This window comes from Bos indicus x Bos taurus, chromosome 17 (genome assembly GCF_003369695.1).
Source record: "Bos indicus x Bos taurus breed Angus x Brahman F1 hybrid chromosome 17, Bos_hybrid_MaternalHap_v2.0, whole genome shotgun sequence".
Taxonomy (NCBI): Eukaryota; Metazoa; Chordata; class Mammalia; order Artiodactyla; family Bovidae; genus Bos; species Bos indicus x Bos taurus.
In genome coordinates this window covers 23,365,403-23,386,713 of record NC_040092.1, presented here as the reverse complement: position 1 = coordinate 23,386,713, position 21,311 = coordinate 23,365,403, and the positions used below count along the sequence as shown (strand labels likewise).

The window sequence follows — 21,311 nt, the reverse complement described above, 5'->3', positions numbered from 1 at the left end:
GTGGCTGCCAGTGCAGGGACAGGGGGAGGGGGAGGGTGGGAAAGGAGGAAAGGATTAGGAGTTTGGGGTCAGCAGATACAAACTATTATCTACAGAATGGAGAAATAACAAGATCATTCTGTATAGTACAGGGGACAATATTCAATATCCTGTGATAAAATATCATGAAAAAGGATAAAAAATATTAGAGGTATTGGCAGAACCTTCAAAAATTTGTCATGCCCCATTCTTGCCACAGAAACAGCCAGGATTCTATTACTGGCTGACGAACAGCAGTTTCTCTCTGGATTTGCTTAGCCAGGTCTATTTTTACAATCCACCTTAAGAAACCACACATCCTCAAGGGGGTTCCCAAAACCTTCTGAATCAAATATTTTAGAGTTGGTTTTCCCCTTCTTTTACATTTAGCTGTCTTCTGTCTGCTCTCTGGGATGAATTATTTTGTATTTCTATATTTTTGAGTGTGTGCTAGGAAATGACATAGCATATAAGTCCTGTTATGTGGCCATCACAGCAGCAAGTTGACTGAGATGCTTGCCAGTGGTCCTGTGCTGAGGTAACACATGGATGTGGTTGTCTTGTTTTGAGCATCTTAGAAGTGGGGCTAATTAGTCTGCAGTAACCAGACAGTGTAAACCAAAGTGTGCTGCTCATTTTAATTTATGCAAAAGCTTAAAGGATCAAATTTCCCCAAGTTTATACTGGAAACCAACAGCCATAGAGCAGCGGACTCTCATGGGGTGACAGTCTCAAACAAAAATGGCCAAAGGGACATCGGGAAACAGACCTGCAAGATTTTGTGTACTGAGAATTCATCAAAGACAAGTTTCAAAGATAAGAACCTATTTGTTGTCCTAATAAATAGAAATTGACCACATTACCTAATGTGACACTTTATTGTTCTTGATCACTGTGAAGATCTATATTTGCAGGCTCATTGGGAATTTGGAAGGTGAAGGTGTCTATCCCTATCAAGAAAGCCAGAATATGACACATCTGGTATCCACTCCACTCCTCCACTCAATGCAGACACTGCAAATCAATCATAGCACCCAGTATCCACTCCACCCCTGCATTCAAGGCAGACATTGCTAATCAACCCCAGTACAGGACCACACTCTACATCAGGGGACAGATTTGTCTTCAGAAGTCTTCTCACCACAATGCTTCTGAGTGCAACCAATTAGCCTAATGAAACAAAAACCTGTTTTTCATCCTCAAATCAGATCAGACTTTAATGACTGCAATGGGGAGGAAAAATTGGAAATGTGGCTAAATATCCAACCTGGAGTATTATTCAACAGTTTTAAATGTATGAGGAAGAACTACTCCACTGACTCGGAAAGTTAGCCAGGATATCCTGGAGTACACAAACCAATACAGACAGCACACACGACACACACAAGGAGACTCATCCAAGTCTAAAGACAAACAAGCAGGTGCCAGTCTCTCTCCTTTCGCTGCAAGCCCTGGCCTGTGTCACAAAGTGGGAAGCGGGTCGGGGAAGAATTCACACACACGCAGCCAGACATCAGATGTGTCTAATTAGCTGCCTAAGAGCTGGAAAGTGATATTTGGAGGATGCTGCAGGGAGCAAGCCAATACACATTTAAACAGAAGCCTTTGGAGGGGATGTCTGGAGACAGATAAAAGACTGAGCTGTCATCACTGGTCTTAATTGGCAGATCACAGTTCTGACAAATGTGCTGAAGATAACCATTCAGTGCACTGGTCCTGTGGGGGGGTGGGGAGGGTGACTTCATTAACTATGGATCCCAAGATTCTCTCGACAATGGACCACTTTCAATCAGAAAGATGATTGCTCCTCCTTGGTTACTGGCCTCCTTCTCTTGTAACTTTCTGCCACTCTATTTAAAAAAAAAAAACAAACTTGGATTGATTTCCATCTTGACAGCTGTCTTTGGAGTTCTCTTTTTAGGCTGACCCTTTTTCGCAGAAAAAGAGGTTTCTCTTTTCATTTCTACCCTTTCAATGTGATCTGCTTAAAGTACTGTGTTGCTTCATCCAAGGTGAGCTCAGAAACAAAACCATCCCTCCACTTTTGGGCCATTGTGGAGTATTTTCAAATTTTCAAGGATCCAGTCCCCATCTACACTGGGGTAAAGAGTTATTTATCCAAACTTTCCAGTCCCCATCAATCAATGAGGGCAAATTACTGCTATATTCACTTTAAAAGGAATCAAAATAAAGGTCCAGAATGCCCATGTTATTATGTCTGAATTTCCACTCAGTGTTTATTACCTGATCAATATTAACTCAAACTAAGGAAATTTAAGACACTCCCCCCAATAAATCTTGCCCCAAAAAGGAAAAAATAAATTCAGGTCCTAGTAGAAAAAAATATATATGGATTTTACAGAGAAAGATAAATCATGTGGAGTTAAGAGTTACTTATTTTAGCTAAATACTTTTCCAGAATTCTCTCTCAGAAGGCAAGAGAACAGATTAAATAAGAAAGAATATGTACCATAAATCAGAGTAATTACATTATTTCACTACCTTGTTGGCTTAGTTTTCTCCTGACAAGATGTTTAAATTAAGAGGAGATGCTTTTTCACATTTAAAACATTTTATAATACACTCAGCCACTTCTAAATCATAGTAAAATGTATATCATTCTATAAAGAATGATAGCAACTCAGGTTGAATTCTAAGCTCAACGGGCAGTCAGCAGTTCAGACCATTAGGACATAAATTATCGTTTGTGTGTGGATGAAGAGAAATCAGTTCTGGTGGAGAAGATAGTAAATCTGAATTAGAATAATGGCTTCTTGAGTCTGATTATAAGCAGGAGTCTCTTCTGAAATATACTCATCTTTCCACATATGGTAAGTTCCCCTCCACCAACAAGTATAAATTTGGGTGAAGAGGAAGATTAAACTTTATTACGTTCCAGATGAATCATTTCCAAGTCCTAAAACAGTGCATGTAATTAGATTGAATTCTCAGATATTTTCTAATCAACTTGGGGATATTTGTGAGAAAAATCAAGCTTTAAACAGCAGGAGATGCTAAGAAGTAGGTTTCAACTGGCATCCGGACCTGTCCATTAAGCTCTCAATTTTTATAACTATTTTCAAACATTATTCCTTTTGTTTTCTTGTTGTTAGAAAGCTAAATAGGCTCATATTATCATATTTTAAAATTCCATTTTTATTACCACTCTCTCCAAATCTTAACTCAAATGGATTGCCGTTGACATACAAGACAGGCAGATACATGACATTTTTACATTATCAGTCTAAAAACCATAGTTCCATCCATTTGCCGCAATTTTATACTCAAGATTTATGAAAGCAGTATTGGATAAAGTTTAATTAATGATTAATTATTAAATTAATTAATGCAAATGACATCACAATGCTTTGTAGACCTTTAACTCCAACCATCTGGTTGGCACCAAAAAAAAAAAAAAAATGAATTTCTTTTCTTTTCATTATCACAAAGGAAGATACTCGGAGAATTAAGATTATTTCTTCAGTTTTTCTTCTTGGTCCAACATCTATTTTAAAAATATGGACTTTTGGCAGTTGGAACCAATTAAAAGAACTAATGTTTAACAGACACAGAAAACAAACTTATAGTTAACAAAGGGGGAAGGGGGGAGAGGGATAAATTGGGAGTTTGGGATTAACAGATACACACTACTACATATAAAATAGATTTTTTAAAAAAGACCTGCTGTATAGCACATGGAGCTATACTCAATAGCTTGTAATAACCTATAATGGAAAAGAATCTGGAAAACAATAGATATATACATGTGTATGACAGAATCACTTTGCTGTATATCTGAAACTAACACTGTAAGTCAACTATACTTAAAAACAAAGAATTCACATTTATTAATTGTAAGCTATGGATCAAATACTGTGCTGGGTATTCTATATACTTATTTAGTGAACCTTTCCTCCATACATATCAGATAGGTATGGAAGACATCTCTAAGCTTCCTTATGCACCTCTATCCTTTGGCTTACAACACGGTGATGGACTGCATCCTTATCCTCAGTCTCCATACCTGGAACTTCCCTGGTGATCCAGCGGCTAAGACTCCACACACCCAATGCAGGGGGCCCAGGTTTGATCCCTGGTTGGGGAAACAAGATCCCATGTGCAGTAACTAAAATGAACCTGCATGCTACAAGAACAACTGAAGATACCACATTATGCGACGTAAGATCCCGCACGCTGCAATGGAGATCCAAGATACCATGTGCTGCAACTAAGACCTAGGGCAGCCAAATAAATAAATGAATATTTAAAAATTAAATTAAAAAAATGATCGAATAAGATATTTCTGAAAGAAAAGGCTAAGTCTGAACTTTAATTATCTAGAAAGACAGTCTGCTGTGACTTATTCATTCCATGTTGCTAGAGGGAGTTGTTTTATGATTAACTCTCTTTTCCATTAAAACAAAAGTATTAGTTTGTGGAGGGATCATTAAGCTAGTCGTTTAATATGTTTGATGCACATAACAAATAAATGTGTTAGGTTCTATTCCCTTCAGTTAATCCATGAAAATATTACATTTGCTTAAGTTAATTAAGCTTGTTTAATTTTTGCTGCATTTTAATGAGTTCATTTATAAGAAAATAAACTTAAGAGGACAGTGTATATTTCCCGGATCAAAATAAGAAAAACAAAAGGGTTCCAAATTAGAATCCACAGACAACATTCAGAAAATTCTGTTTAAATTCAGCATCTTTTTATTTTTTAAGTGCCTGGTATTTCAACTGATTCCAAGGACTGTTGTTCGGTTGTTTTGTCCAACTCTTTGAGACCCCATGGACTGCAGCACAGAAGGCTTCCCTGTCCTTCACTGTCTCCCAGAGTTCACTCAAACTCATGTCCATTGAGTCAGTGAAGCTATCTTACCATCTTATCCTCTGCTGCCTGCTTCTCCTTTTGCCCTCAATCTTTCCCAGCATCAGGGTCTTTTCCAGAGTTGGCTGTTCACATCAGATAGCCAAAGTAGGGTCCAGATTAGTGATTCACATGTCATATCTTCCAAAGCCATGAAATGCTGCTTCAAGTCACCACAGCCTATTCCTCCTTTTCCACTTTCAATAATGATTTATCAGCCTTTGGGTAGGAAAAACTTCTAGGTGTTTCTTAATGCCCTTCTTCTCATGAAAGAGAGGAGGATCATAATCCCATGAAACCTAGATGCCTCCTGCCAGTGTCTACTAGGCTGTTGTTTAATCTCAGCTCAGCAGAGATCAAGACAATAGTAAAACTCCCTGATGGCATGTAATAATGCAATAAGGCCTACCTATGCTGCTGAGTCTGCTAAGTCGCTTCAGTTGCATCCGACTCTGTGCGACCCCATAGACAGCAGCCCACCAGGCTCCCCCGTCCCTGGGATTCTCCAGGCAAGAACACTGGAGTGGGTTGCCATTTCCTTCTCCAATGCATGAAAGTGAAAAGTGAAAGGGAAGTCGCTCAGTCGTGTTTGACTCTTAGCGACTCCATGGACTGAAGCCCACCAGGCTCCTCTGTCCATGGGATTTTCCAGGCAAGACTACTGGAGTGGGGTGCCATTGCCTTCTCTGAAGGTCTACTTATAATGCGTAGCATATCAGAAGGGCTTTATTTTTACAAAGCTCAAGCAGATCTTTGTCCATGAGTGTGTGTGTGCTCAGTCATGTCAGACTCTTTGTGACCCCATGGACTGTAGCCCACAAAACTCCTCTGTCCATGGAATTTTCCAGGAAAAGATACTGGAGTGGGTTGCCATTTCCTCTTCCAGGGGATTCTCCCAATCCCGGGATTGAACCGGCATCTCCTGCCTCCCCTTCATTGGCAGACGGATTGTTTACCACTGTGCTACCTGAGATGGAAGCCTAAAACAGTGATCCAAATTGTTTTCCAGCTCATTCTCCAACTGTGAATAGAGCAAGAAGAGATAAAAATTGCCTCTGCATTATCTGCCTGACTCAGCCACTGGCCAGTCCCTACAGCTCAACCTCAGCCACGAGGCATGGTTGATTGTGATACTGTTGATTTGTTTAATCCGCAAGTATGTACTGAGCACCAACTATATGCAAGACACTTATCTAGGGTGATCCTTCAGAGAGGATGACTTCAATGATCAGGAAGTTTTTTTGTTTGTTTTTTTAGAGTGAAACAGATAACAATCAAATAAATATACAGCAGGTCAAATGGTAATTAATGCCAAAAAAAAAAAAAAAAGCAAAATAAAGCAGGAGAAGGGAACAGAGAGTGAAAACAAGTTGATTTTTCTTAAATTTATTTTTCTGAAGTGCAATTGATTTACAATGTTGTGTTAGTTTCTGCTATACAGCAAAGCTATCAGGTTTTACATTTTTTTTTCATATTCTTTTCCACTACGGTTTATCACAAGATACTGAATATAGTTCACTGTGCTATACAGTAGGATCTTGCCGTTAATCCATTCTCTATATAACTGTTTGCATCTGCTAACCCTAAAATCTCAGTCCTTCCCTCCCTCAAAGCAACCATAAGTCTGTTCTCTATGTCTGTGAGTTTGTTTCTGTTTCATAGACAAGGTCATTTGTGTTGTATTTTAGATTCTACATATAAGTTTATTATACAGTATTTGTCTTTCTCTTACTGAAATGGACTGGAATGGGTGAATTTAACTCAGATGACCATTATATCTACTACTGCAGGCAGGAATCCCTCAGAAGAAATGGAGTGCCCAACATGGTCAACAAAAGAGTCCAAAATGCAGTACTTGGATGCAATCTCAAAAATGACAGAATGATCTCTGTTTGTTTCCAAGGCAAACCATTCAATATCACGGTAATCCAAGTCTATGCCCCAACCAGTAATGCTGAAGAAGCTGAAGTTGAACGGTTCTATGAAGACCTACAAGACCTTTTAGAACTAACCCCAAAAAAGATGCCCTTTTCATTATAGGGGACTGGAATGCAAAAGTAGGAAGTCAAGAAACACCTGGAGTAACAGGCAAATTTGGCCTTGGAATACAGAATGAAGCAGGGCAAAGACTAATAGAGTTTTGCCAAGAGAACACACTGGTCATAGCAAACACCCTCTTCCAACAACACAAGAGAAGGCTCTATACATGGACATCACCAGATGGTCAACACCGAAATCAGACTGATTATATTCTTTGCAACCAAAGATGGAGAAGCTCTATACAGTCAGCAAAAACAAGACCGGGAGCTGACTGTGGCTCAGACCATGAACTCCTTATTGCCAAATTCAGACTTAAATTGAAGAAAGTAGGGAAAACCACTAGACCCATTCAGGTATGACCTAAATCAAATCCCTTATGATTATACAGTGGAAGTGAGAAATAGATTTAAGGGCCTAGATCTGATAGATAGAGTGTCTGATGAACTATGGAATGAGGTTCATGACATTGTACAGGAGACAGGGATCAAGACCATTCCCATGAAAAAGAAATGCAAAAAAGCACAATGGCTGTCTGGGGAGGCCTTACAAATAGCTGTGAAAAGAAGAGAAGCGAAAAGCAAAGGAGAAAAGGAAAGATATAAACATCTGAATGGAGAGTTCCAAAGAATAGTAAGAAGAGATAAGAAAGACTTCTTCAGCAATCAATGCAAAGAAATAGAGGAAAACAACAGAATGGGAAAGACTAGGGATCTCTTCAAGAAAATCAGAGATACCAAAGGAATATTTCATGCAAAGATGGGCTTGATAAAGGACAGAAATGGTATGGACCTAACAGAAGCAGAAGATATTAAGAAGAGGTGGCAAGAATACACAGAACTGTACAAAAAAGATCTTCACGACCCAGATAATCATGATGGTCTGATCACTGACCTAGAGCCAGACATCCTGGAATGTGAAGTCAAGTGGGCATTAGAAAGCATCAGTACGAACAAAACTAGTGGAGGTGATGGAATTCCAGTTGAGCTGTTTGAAATCCTGAAAGATGATGCTGTGAAAGTGCTGCACTCAATATGCCAGCAAATTTGGAAAATTCAGCAGTGGCCACAGGACTGGAAAAGGTCAGTTTGCATTCCAATCCCAAAGAAAGGCAATGCCAAAGAATGCTCCAACTACCGCACAATTGTACTCATCTCACACGCTAGTAAAGTAATGCTCAAAATTCTCCAAGCCAGGCTTCAGCAATATGTGAACTGTGAACTTCCTGATGTTCAAGCTGGTTTTAGAAAAGGCAGAGGAAGCAGAGATCAAATTGCCAACATCTGCTGGATCATGGAAAAAGCAAGAGAGTTCCAGAAAAGCATCTATTTCTGCTTTATTGACTATGCCAAAGCCTTTGACTGTGTGGATCACAATAAACTGTGGAAAATTCTGAAAGAGATGGGAACACCAGACCACCTGATCTGCCTCTTGAGAAATTTGTATGCAGGTCAGGAAGCAACAGTTAGAACTGGACATGGAACAACAGACTGGTTCCAAATAGGAAAAGGAGTTCATCAAGGCTGTATATTATCACCCTGCTTATTTAACTTATATGCAGAGTACATCATGAGAAATGCTGGGCTGGAAGAAACACAAGCTGCAATCAAGATTGCCAGGAGAAATATCAATAACCTCAGATATGCAGATGACACCACCCTTATGGCAGAAAGTGAAGAGGAACTCAAAAGCCTCTTGATGAAAGTGAAAGTGGAGAGTGAAAAAGGTGGCTTAAAACTCAACATTCAGAAAACGAAGATCATGGCATCTGGTCCCATCACTTCATGGGAAATAGATGGGGAAGCAGTGTCAGACTTTATTTTTTTGGGCTCCGAAATCACTGAAGATGGTGACTGCAGCCATGAAATTAAAAGACGCTTACTCCTTGGAAGGAAAGTTATGACCAACCTAGATAGCATATTCAAAAGCAGAGACATTACTTTGCCAACAAAGGTTCTTCTAGTCAAAGCTATGGTTTTTCCTGTGGTCATGTATGGATGTGAGAGTTGGACTGTGAAGAAGGCTGAGCGCTGAAGAATTGATGCTTTTGAACTGTGGTGTTGGAGAAGACTCTTGAGAGTCCCTTGGACTGCAAGGAGATCCAACCAGTCCATTCTGAAGGAGATCAGCCCTGGGATTTCTTTGGAAGGAATGATGCTAAAGCTGAAACTCCAGTACTTTGGCCACCTCATGCGAAGAGTTGACTTATTGGAAAAGACTCTGATGCTGGGAGGGATTGGGGGCAGGAGGAGAAGGGGACGACAGAGGATGAGATGGCTGGGTGGCATCACTGACTCGATGGACATGAGTCTGAGTGAACTCCGGGAGTTGGTGATGGACAGGGAGGCCTGGCGTGCTGAGATTCATGGGGTCGCAAAGAGTCAGACACGACTGAGCGACTGATCTGATCTGATCTGATCTGACTTACTTCACTTAGTATGATAATCTCAAGGTCCATCCATGTTGCTGCAAATGGCATGATTCCATTGTTTTTTATGACTAAAAGTTATTATTTTCAAATGGGTATTTCAGGAGAGCTTTAACTGAAAAGGTGACAACCAAGGATGAGTACGATGAGAACTGATAATAACCGTAGGGGTCCTTTGTCGGTGTTATATTCACCACATGGCATGCATCAACAAACTTACAATCCTGCAAAGTAGATTCTGTTATTACCTCCTGTTTTAAGGCAAATGCAAAAGTTGCATTGTCTTTTGCACAAGGTCACCTCCATTAGTAACTGGTTGTCGTGTTGCCGAAGCATTTTATTTTTGAATCATGGATTAAAAGGAGCAGCACATTTACTGGGCTCCAGGATATGAAGTGATGGCAACCTGACTCTGACTTTCTTGTTGATTGTTCTGGAGTGGGCTGAGTTGAACTGGCCATCATCACTGATTGATATATTTCTAGATAGCAGGTGGACCCATCATAGCATCATGCATTCCTTCATAGAGGCAATGACTTATCTGATCAACATGTGAAATATGTACTAGCTGCCTTACTCTAAGTATCTTTATCAATGTCGATTTTATCAATACTGCCTAGAAGTGCTGGGGCATTATGCCATCATACTGTTACTGACCAGGGTTCTTGGCCTTCCCCAATCAATAGGAATTGACTAGAGGCCAGACAGAAATTCAGCCAAAGCTTTACTGGGGGTCCCTGCTACACAGGGGGAGCCAGAACAAGTAACAGGTTCCATTGATTGCTCACTCCCTGAGGGTGGACTAGCTTGTTCCTTACACTGGGTGAGGGTAGGGGTGTGTCCAGAGGAGAGCATGGCAACCCATTCCAGTATTCTTGTCTGGAAAATCCCCATGGACAGAGGAGCCTGGCAGGCTGCAGTCCATGGGGTTGCAAAGAGTCGGACATGACTGAGCAACTAAGCACTGAACAGCACAGGGGTACGCCCATGGGTCTGGCCAGAGGGATGGCTTAGGTGGTTTGCCGTCCCCTTAGGTGGTGTTGAGGACAGGGGGCATGCTCTCTACCATGCTTTTGCTCCAGGCTCTTCAAAATAGCAGTAGTGTTTTTGGTTTTGGGGGGGTAGGGTTTGGTCTCTTTGTATATTTCATCCATAATTTCCCCCAACTGCACATCCACACAGTTATTTTTAGTCTCATACCGTTTCTTTGTATTTTGTTGCTGGAGGAAAAGAGTGTCCAGCTACAAGCAAAAGGTCCCAGGTCCCAGCCTATCACAACCCCTTGCTGTAAATACTAGATGAATGACCATTTTAAATCTGACATACTTCCTGGGCAATTGCTGGTAACTGGGAAGGAATCAGGATACATGGATGTGTAAGGTTTGAGCAGCAGCGTTTTCTTCTTCCTCTATGCTTTAGAGAGTGCTTGCTTAGTCGCTCAGTCCTATCCTACTCTTTGCGACCCTTTGGACTGTAGCCTACCAGGCTCCTCTGTCCATGGAATTTGGGGGGCACAAACACTGGAGTATTTCCTCGTCCAGGGGATCTTCCCAACTAGGGATGGAACACCTGTCTCCCATGTCTCCTGCATTGTAGGCAGATTCTTTACCTCTATGCTTTAGTGTCTGGTGGCTAATCACATTAGAAAACTGGCTGGGAAAGAGGTATGTGTTAGATTGGGAATGGTGAAAACAAATTGCAGAAATCTAGGAAGGAGTCATAAGCAATTTAATTAATTAGACCCATTCAATTCATTAGGAAATTGTCTGAATGAAAGCTTAATCTAGATAAGGACAATTAAACCCAACCCATGACAATGAAGAAAACAGGATGCTAAAGGAGGAACACAGTTCTGAAATTTCTATAAGAGGAGAAATGGCTGAAATATATAATTGAAGATATTTTAAGACATCAATAAGTTTCTATCTCAAGGCTCCCTGTGCCATTCTGTCTGCCTGGAATGTTCCCACTCCAAATTTTCCATTCCTCACTTCCCTGGTGGCTCAGTGGTAAAGAATCCATGCGCAATGCAGGAGACTTGGATTCGATCCCTGGGTTGGAAAGATCCCCTGGAGAAGGAAATGGCAACCCACTCCAGTATTCTTGCCTGGGAAATCCCATAGACAGAGAAGGGGGGTCCATGGGGTCGCAAAAGAGTCAGACACAACTTGAGCGACTAAACGACTTATAATTCAAATTGCCACTCAAAGTCACCACTCTCAGAGGTACTTTCCCGATCCCTCCTCCCAAAGTCACAACTCCCACCTCAATTATATCTTCTGATTGTATTTGCATCAAATTAACCTTTGCTTAATTATTCATTTATTCATTCACCTATGTGCTTTTTGTCTTTGCTGCTAGAATGTAAGCTCCAAGAAATTAAGAATCTAGTCTACCCACATGGGCTGCTCTTTTCCTAATGCCTAGAAAAGCACTTGTACATAGGAGTTACCCAATAAATGAATGCCTCATTACTTTATAAGTGAACAAGTTGAAGAAAAGGAATGTTAAATATCTGTCTAAGGTCATGTTGTAATTGTTGTTGTTTAGCTGTTTGTTTAGTTGTTAAATCATGTCTGACTCTTTGTGACCCCATGGAATATAGCCCCCCGGGTGCCCCTGTCCATGAGATTTTTCAGACAAGAATACTAGAGTGCTTTGCCATTTCTTCTCCAGGGGATCTTCCCAACCCAGGGATCAAACCTGCATCTCCTGCATTGCAGGCAGATTTTTTACCACGGCACCACTTGGGAAATTCCATGTTATAATAGGGAAGAACAAATTTGACTCCGTAGTAGATCTATTTCTTTTACTTTACCTTTGTATTTTATTGCTTTTGCTATAAGAATGTTGCCTAGAGCCTGAAATACACAGGATCCTCAAGGCTCTGACCTTAAAGGTATAGCACTTTTCCATTCATACAGGGATAAAAAGTTGCAGAATGGAGAATAATATTACTGTTGGAGGTTTACAGGAGCATCATCACCTGACCTACATAGACAACTGCAAGAACAAAGGATTCCTACACCAAGAAGTTGCAGCAACCAACCATGCCCCTCCTTTATCCTGCCTTTAAAATGCTTTGCTAAAACCCTTCAGGGAATTTGGGGTTTGGGGGGCATAGAACTACCACTTGTCTCTTTGCATGGCCCTACAATAATATTTCTCTGCTCCAAACTCCAATGTTTTGGTAGTATTTGGTAACACTGTTGATACCCTGAGGCAGAGTTCGGTCTCAAATGTTAAGACCCTTAACTATTGGTGGATTCAGCTTTCCAGACTCCTGGTGAAAAAATTCCTAATACATGGATGTTTCATGGTGGATATTAAACTGAACACTGATGCCTTGGAGATACGTGATTTGTCGTTGTTGTTGTTGTTGCTTTCTTTTGTTTGCACAATCAAGTCTTGTCACCCAGGAAAGTTGAGCATGGAAACTTTTCTGAAACACACACATTTCACCTCCAGAAGGAAATCAGATGTTTTTCTTCCACAGATGACATGAGCAATTTAGAAAATAATTTGCAGCATGAAGGCATTTCACAGTAATGCCAATAAGATTGAACAAATCTCATTAATATAAGATATACTTACTTGGAAATTACCCCAATTCTATTTCACAATGAAACTATTGTAATTAAGTCACAGTGTGTCTCTGTTATTTAGGAAAATAAGCAATTACACTCTGCATCCTTGAGACCTACTGCTAATTGGGTTTCATTGAGCTTATACTTCTGCAGTGCTGTCTGGAACTAAATCTGATCATCTGATGTCCAGGACCCAGCTCAGGGCAATGGACTGCCTCATACAAAAGCTTTGTTAGTGCCTCAGCAACCCTGCCTGATCAACTGAAGGTCACACAGCAAGCTGACTGCTGGCCTAGACTCACAGTGTCTTTGATTATGAAGCACACAAGGATATTCATTCAGCAGACAGTGACTGAGGACATTCCAGGCCTGTGAGAAACATGGGCCATACTGTGGAGCTTGCTACATAAGCAAATTACAAAGAGCTGAAAAATATCTATTTCTGCTTATTGACTATGCCAAAGCCTTTGATTGTGTGGATCACAATCAACTGTGGAAAATTCTGAAAGAGATGGGAACACCAGACCACCTGATCTGCCTCTTGAGAAATTTGTATGCAGGTCAGGAAGCAACAGTTAGAACTGGACATGGAACAACAGACTGGTTCCAAATAGGAAAAGGAGTATGTCAAGGCTGTATATTGTCACCCTGCTTATTTAACTTTTATGCAGAGTACATCATGAGACATGCTGGGCTGGAAGAAGCACAAGCTGCAATCAAGATTGCCAGGAGAACTATCAATAACCTCAGATATGCAGATGACAGCACCCTTATGGCAGAAAGTGAAGAGGAACTAAAAAGCCTCTTGATGAAGGTGAAAGAGGAGAGTGAAAAAGTTGGCTTAAAACTCAACATTCAGAAAACGAAGATCATGGCATCTGGTCCCATCACTTCATGGGAAATAGATGGGGAAACAGTGGAAACAGTGTCAGACTTTATTTTTTTGGGCTCCGAAATCACTGCAAATGGTGACTGCGGCCATGAAATTAAAAGACGCTTACTCCTTGAAAGAAAAGTTATGACCAACCTAGATAGCATATTCAAAAGCAGAGACATTACTCTGCCAACAAAGGTTCGTCTAGTCAAGGCTATGGTTTTTCCTGTGGTCATGTATGGATGTGAGAGTTGGACTGTGAAGAAGGCTGAGTGCCGAAGAATTGATGCCTTTGAACTGTGGTGTTGGAGAAGACTCTTGAGAGTCCCTTGGTCTGCAAGGAGATCCAACCAGTCCATTCTGAAGGAGATCAGCCCTGGGATTTCTTTGAAGGGAATGATGCTGAAGCTGAAACTCCAGTACTTTGGCCACCTCATGCGAAGAGTTGACTCATTGGAAAAGACTCTGATGCTGGGAGGGATTGGGGGCAAGAGGAGAAGGGGACGACAGAGAATGAGATGGCTGTATGGCATCACTGACTCGATGGATGTGAGTCTGAGTGAACTCCGGGAGTTGGTGATGGACGGGGAGGCCTGGCGTGCTGAGATTCATGGGGTCGCAAAGAGTTGGACACGACTGAGCGACTGAACTGAACTGAACTCAGAGAGTTAACTTAGGCAGGGAGTCTAGGGCACTTAAAGGAGGAGGTGAACATTCTAGCTCATGCTTTCCTTAAGCCTTGTGCAACAATGTATCTTACCTGAAAACTGGCTTTTCTTTAGGTCCAGAGCTGATAATTACACAGCCAGTGTCTTGCTCATGGAAATGCTTTTCTTGGGCTATATGTTACTGATTAAAATTGTAACAAATCTTGTCTGGGAACCTGTTTCTCAGGACTTGTACCCCTGATTGCACAGCAATAGTATATCTTGCCCAGAGACATTGCCCAGACATTGCCTGGAACCCATTCTCCCTGGCTAATCTTGTGCTGAAGTTATCTCAGGAAGTATGCCTTGGGAAATGGTCAGGTGAAACTCTTACAACCTTGAGGTATTGTTTTTACCTATTCTCAGCAGCCAGTTCAGAAGCATATAATGCCCTGCTTAAGCTAGTGAGGGTGGGTAATCTTTCTGCCCCTTTCTGATGTCTATGTCAGAAGCTTTCTCTGTCCCTTTTCACTTTAAGAACACTTTGCTATACAATCTGAGTAACAGATCCATCTTTGGTCCTAGAGTTAAATTTTCTCCTTCAGAGACCGTGAAGACCAGCACTGTTCACTCTATGCATAAGCTATCAGAACCTTCAAATCAACTTAAAGATGCACCAGTATCACAAAATAGGTTATTTGAGGGCTGAAAAGAAGAATTTCACTCCAGTATTCAAGGCATGCTTGCCCTTTGTGTGCCCTATCTGTAATTACTGAAAAAGAAAAGTTTTGATTTATTCTGAGTATGTACTAACCTGGTTGAATGAAAACTTAGAGCTTCTGGGGTCTCACCTTTCCCCTACAAGGAAATACAAGAAAACCCTCAGAACGCCGAACAAAAGAAGATCCTAATGTTATCTCAACGCTTTGATCCGTGTGAATTTATTATGTGAGTTAACGAATTGCCCCTGTGCATTAAGCCAGTTTCAACTGAGTTTCTCTCATTTGCAGTCTTAAATAATATATTAATAAAGCTAGAGAATAATGTAAGGTATGCATAAATTGTTTCTAAAATATGTTGTATGTGGAGTAAAGGATAAAGTATTGAAGAGAAGGTAGAGATCAATGTGGGTGTATCAGTTAGCTGTGGCTAAATAACAAATAACTCTAGCAATCTGACATAAATAAGCATCTAAGATCATGCTCCCTGGTCTTCATATTAGCTATAGCAGCTCTTCAGACTACAGATCTGTGCATCTGTGGGTCAGCTAAAGAAGCACATATATGTTGACCTGGTTTTTTCACTCTTAGAAATACTCAGGTGTATCCAAGGTAACAGGGACAACAATATTCATGTAAAGAACAACCCCACTGCCAAGCTCTCTGGATGTATCTAGTCCCCAAACAAGGAGCCTGTTAGTGTGACTCTCATTTCCTTTGGCTTGACATTAGCTGTTAGAACACTTTCAAATGTGCTCCTTTTTCTAATCTCTTCTGTCCTTCTTTATAATCACGTGATTTTCAAATTCATTTATTCACAGGGCCTCACAATGAGCATTCATTACAATACTATTTAAAAATCAAGACTTTTTCTGCCTTTCTAACCCAATGCACTGGGTTTTTGCACTGAAAAGCTTTTAAAATTCTTATCACAGTATTGCAGGCAGTTTGTAAGTTATATTCTATTAAAACGATTCCACCTAAGGTTGTCACAATTCAGAGATTACAGCTTCTGCAGGATGTTTTTTTAGGAATATATTCATATACTCACTTTGTCAGACACATCCCATGAGTCTGCATTTAACATTTCATCTGATAGCATAATTCAACAAAAAGGATAAAATAAGCAATATTTATTAATATTATGGAATAGATATTATGGGAATATTAGATAGGCACACATTGGCATCCCAAAGCAAACACATTTCTGTGTTTCTAGCAGCACAAGCAAGGCCAACAAGGTAAAGGGGAGGAAGAGTGTTGAGGGGAAGAGGCATAAAATGTGAAAACCTGGACTTGCCTGGTGGTCCAGTGGTTAAGAATCCATCTGCCAGTGCAGAAGATGCAGGTTTGATTCTCTGGTCCGGGAAGATCTCACATACCACAGTACAACTAAGCCAGTGCTCCCCAACTACTGGGCCCGCACTCTGGAGCCTGCGAGCCACAACTACTGAGCCCACACAGCACAACTACCAAAGCCTGCACACGCTAGGGCTTGTGCTCTGCAGCAAGAGAAGCCATGGCAGTGAAAAGCCAGGCCTAGAAAGGAGCCCTCACTCGCCGCATCTAGAGAAAGCCCTCTTGCAGCAACAAAGACCCAGAGCAATCAAAAATAGATAAGTAAATAAAAATTTTAAATATATATAGTTTAAAAAAATGTGAGCCCGTCTCCTAATTATATAACTCTGGTTATATATTTACTTTTTCTCATGCAATCTTTTTTTATCTCTTCTAAAAGGAATGCAAAATTCATTCTCACAGAAGTAATAAACACCATCTGAGTTGTTCTCTGAGTTTGAAAACATTACTACTTGATAAAATAGTGTAAGAAATACATGCCCTATGATACAGATATCCACAGATATTATAGTTTTTATCCAGACAGAATTTTTTGAGGGTGTAGAGTTGGAAAATCACATTTGGACTTCTCAGGCCCAATATCTGGATCGGTAAGACCACAGTGGCCACCTGGCCACCTCTTGCAAGTATCTTGGTTCGTCCCCAGTACCTTCCCAACTAGAACCCCTCTGCTAATTTCTAATGATTCCCTGGTGACTCGTCAGTAAAGAATCCACCTGGTCAATGCAGAAGCAAGGATTTGATCCCTGGGTTGGGAAGATCCCCTGGAGAAGGAAATGGCAACCCATTCCGGCATTCTTGCCTGGGAAATCCCATGGACAGAGGATCCTGGAGGGCTATATGGTGTCGCAAATAGCTGGACACGACTTAGTGACTGAACTTAGCAACTGAACAACAACAACGATCTTACTCCTTGAAAAAGATCTTCTAAAGCAGACAGACAAGACAGGAGAAGACAAGATTTGGTGGGATCAGCAAAGATACAGCCCTATGGAGCAGAAAAGGAAGCTCCAGCCAATCTCACACGCCACCATTCACTTGCCACTCACAAATCCATTCATTAGACAAGTATTCGCCAGCACTTCTTTGTGCTTTACATCATACAGCTCAAATATTTTAAGGACTGAAGAAGAGAAAGAAAATTTCAAGACTCTTGTCACAACTACACAGCTTGGTTGTTGGAGCAGGAAAGCAGCCAGAGATGATGCATCAATGAAAATGTGCCACTGTATTCTAACACTTGATCTACAAAACAGATGAGGGACTGGATTTGGCCCCTGGCTGTAGTTTTCTGATTCCTGATCTAAGAAAAAGGAGAGTTTTGCACTTCTTACATAAAGACTCCTGAACAGAAAAGGTGGAGATGAATAAAATTTGTATACAGATGGTGAACCGTGTCCTTTGTCCCCAAAGTGGAAAGGAGGAAGTAAAACACAGAATTATAAATGAGAGTCCTGGAAACTGAGTCAGATCAACAATAGTTTACAAATGAGCACTATAGATTCTGAACTCCATCTGGTTTGAAATGCAATCTTCCTTATGGGAAACGACAACAAAAATTCTACAAGATCCACGGGGCTTATCAGAGTCTTGAAGGTGAGGCCCCTCCCACCCCGAGTCTCTCTACCCGCACCCCGCAAACTGCTTTTATCTCAATCTCAGGTGCCTCCGGGTGGTCCCATATTCCTGGCAAGGAACTAACGCTGTAACCTTGCCTTCCTCCGTAGGCCAACATCGGCTCTTGGGACCCCAGAGTTGTGGAGAAACTGGATTATCTAGGAGCGGTGGAGTGAGACCCCACAGTTGTAGGGATGGAGGTGATGAGATTTCTCTTCAACTTCCATGATGACAGGTTGACTGAACTAGGAGCAGGGCAGGGATCCCTCGTGTGAGGTGAAGTAAAGCGAGAAGTCAGGACACGCCTACCGCAGGACCGCAGTTTGACTGACCCGGGGACAGGGAGTTGAGAGACCATCCACAGAACCCTCCCCTTGACCACGTCCCCTCATCGACCCTGGGGCACCACCTTGAGATGCACGAGCAGGCAAATTGGCCCCAAAGCCCCAGGGCTCCAGAGAGGAGCCATTCATTCAGGGAGGAGGACACGCCCCTGCACCGGCGACCCTGGGCGAACAACCAGCTCGCCAGAACCCCCGCACAAACTCCAGGTTCAGGTTCCCTCCTCCCAGAAGCACCTGGAGGCCGGATGCTTCCCGAGCCGCCAGTATCAGCGCCACAGCCGCCCGCCCTCGCCTTACCTCTGCTTCTGCTTCTCCCGCCGCCTCCCTGAACCCCAGGGCGTCACTAGCGGTCGAGTCACCGGCCGTGCTGCTTCTGCGATGTCCGCGCCCGACCCAGTCCGCCTCCCGTCGGAAGACCAATTCCCGTACACCCGGACCCCTAGAGCGGTTGCGGGTGACCCCCAGCTCCCGGGAGCCGCTAGACTTCGCGCGCTCTGGACCAGACCGCCCCAGACACGCCCAGACACGCCCAGGTCACGCTCCACCCAACCCACCCAGGCTCCGCCCCCACCCTGCCCTCCCAGGCTCCGCCCCCACCCTGCCCTCCCAGGCTCCGCCCCCACCCTGCCCTCCCAGGCTCCGCCCCCACCCTGCCCTCCCAGGCTCCGCCCCCACTTCGCTTTGGTCCTGTCTCCAGTTCCATTCCACCAGCGACTCCCCATCCTCACCACTTTCGGACCCTACCCAACTACCGACCTCCCACCCACACTCCCCACCTCCAGTCCCCGTTCCATCTCCGGAAATGGCTGTTCGCCACCCCTGTCCCTGTCCTTTACCTCCGCCCAGCCCCGCTGCCCAGGCCCTCCGTACCCACCTGGTAGGGAGATGAGTACCAAAGCGCAATGTGACTTAACACCCAGATTCTTCCAGGAGAAGATAACCATGCCCTGGAGGACGCCTGGATGGATGCACTCCTCCTACTGAGAAATTTCATGTGGCCACGCCCTTTTTTCAAGCTCTGAGTCGCAGCCCTAGAGAGCTCTGCCCACATGGTGAGGTGCAGAGCCCTGTGGGGCTCCTGGGTACTGGAGCCTTTCTGTGTCGCCAATTTCTTTGATTATAGGAAATAGCCTTCATTTAGCCTCCATGACCTTGCCTGAGTGCCAATGGGCAGATTTAAGCAGTTGTTAATTAGGGAAGGGAGGGGATGCAAGACCAGGAGAAAGAGTCAAGAGCAGCCTTAGGGCAAACAAAGTCCTGTTTCCCTGTGAATGGATACACACAGCAATATCTTCGAGTTTATTTTGCAGACACTGAAACCCCTTCCTGGAGAAAGAAATGCCAACCCACTCCAGTATTCTTGCTTAGAGAATCCTGTGAACAGAGGAGCCTGGTGGGCTGCCATCTATGGGGTCGCACAGAGTCGGACATGACTGAAGCAACTTAGCAGCAGCAGCAGCAGCCGAAACCCGTTTCAGATGGGAGAAGCTAAGTGTTAATGATGTGCTACCCACAAGCATGTAGACCCCAGACAGTTGGTCCTGAAGGTTGATGATGCTGACTCTCACTTGGTCACCAACTCATCAAAAGAGGGTCCATGAGCTGATCACACCCTCTTTGAATAATTACTATAAAACTTGTCACTATCTTCCCCAAGTTGGGAGGCATGGATTTAACGGCATTATCCCTCTGTGTCCCCCTTCACCTGGCAAAACAATAAAACTATCCTTTTCTACTTCATCCAAAACTCTGTCTCCAAGATTTAATCCCATACCTATGTACAGAGAAGCTGAGCATTCTGCATCACAGATACGCAGGGACTCAGACCTGGAGCTGACCCTTCCACCTTCCCGTGGCCCTGAATGCTGGGTGGTCAGCACTCCCTAGCCCCCAACTTTTCGGTGACACCCTGGGAGCAGGAAAAGTGGTAAGATTAAAAGCCCTATGTGGTTTAATATAGAAAAATTTATAGTTACAGGTTTTTTTCTGATTTTGCTTTATTATTACTATTGTCATTATTGAGGCAAAACTTATAGAGCATTATTATTAGTTGCAAGTGTACAACACAATAATTTGGTATTTTGTATGTAATGCGTAATGATCACTGCTGTGTCTAGTTGACATATGTCTCCATGCAGAGTTTCAATTGTGTGTGTGATAAGAACTTTCAAGATTTACTCTCTTAGAGTTGCATTTTTATTTTATATTTTATTTTATTTTTTGGCCTTGCCCCATGACTTGCAGTATTTTAGCTCTCCATCCAGGCATTGAACCCAGGCCCTGAGCAGTGATAACTTGGAGTCCTAACCACCAGACTGCCAGGGAATTCCCTATAGTTGCATTTTTAAAAAGGAAAGATCAGATCAGATCAGATCAGTCGCTCAGTCGTGTCTGACTCTTTGCGACCCCATGAATCGCAGCACGCCAGGCCTCCCCGTCCATCACCAACTCCCAGAGTTCACTCAGACTCACGTCCATCGAGTCAGTGATGCCATCCAGCCATCTCAACCTCTGTTGTCCCCTTCTCCTCTTGCCCCCAATCCCTCCCAGCATCAGAGTCTTTTCCAATGAGTCAACTCTTCACATGAGGTGGCCAAAGTACTGGAGTTTCAGCTTTAGCATCCATCATTCCTTCCAAAGACATCCCAGTGCTGATCTCCTTCAGAATGGACTGGTTGGATCTCCTTGCAGTCCAAGGGACTCTCAAGAGTCTTCTCCAACACCACAGTTCAAAGGCATCAATTCTTCGGCACTCAGCTTTCTTCACAGTCCAACTCTCACATCCATACATGACCACAGGAAAAACCATAG

General features: G+C 42.7%; 1 long non-coding RNA gene across 3 annotated transcripts in view; it reads right to left on the bottom strand.

Moving 5' to 3' along the window:
* The window catches only part of LOC113907614, a 115,269-nt gene extending 96,234 nt beyond the window's left edge, over positions 1-19,035 (bottom strand). For all 3 annotated transcript variants that reach the window (XR_003515243.1, XR_003515244.1, XR_003515245.1), the window contains exon 1: positions 18,798-19,035. This is a non-coding gene — a long non-coding RNA (uncharacterized LOC113907614). The remainder of the gene's footprint in view (positions 1-18,797) is intronic.
* Positions 19,036-21,311: the final 2,276 nt, after the last annotated feature.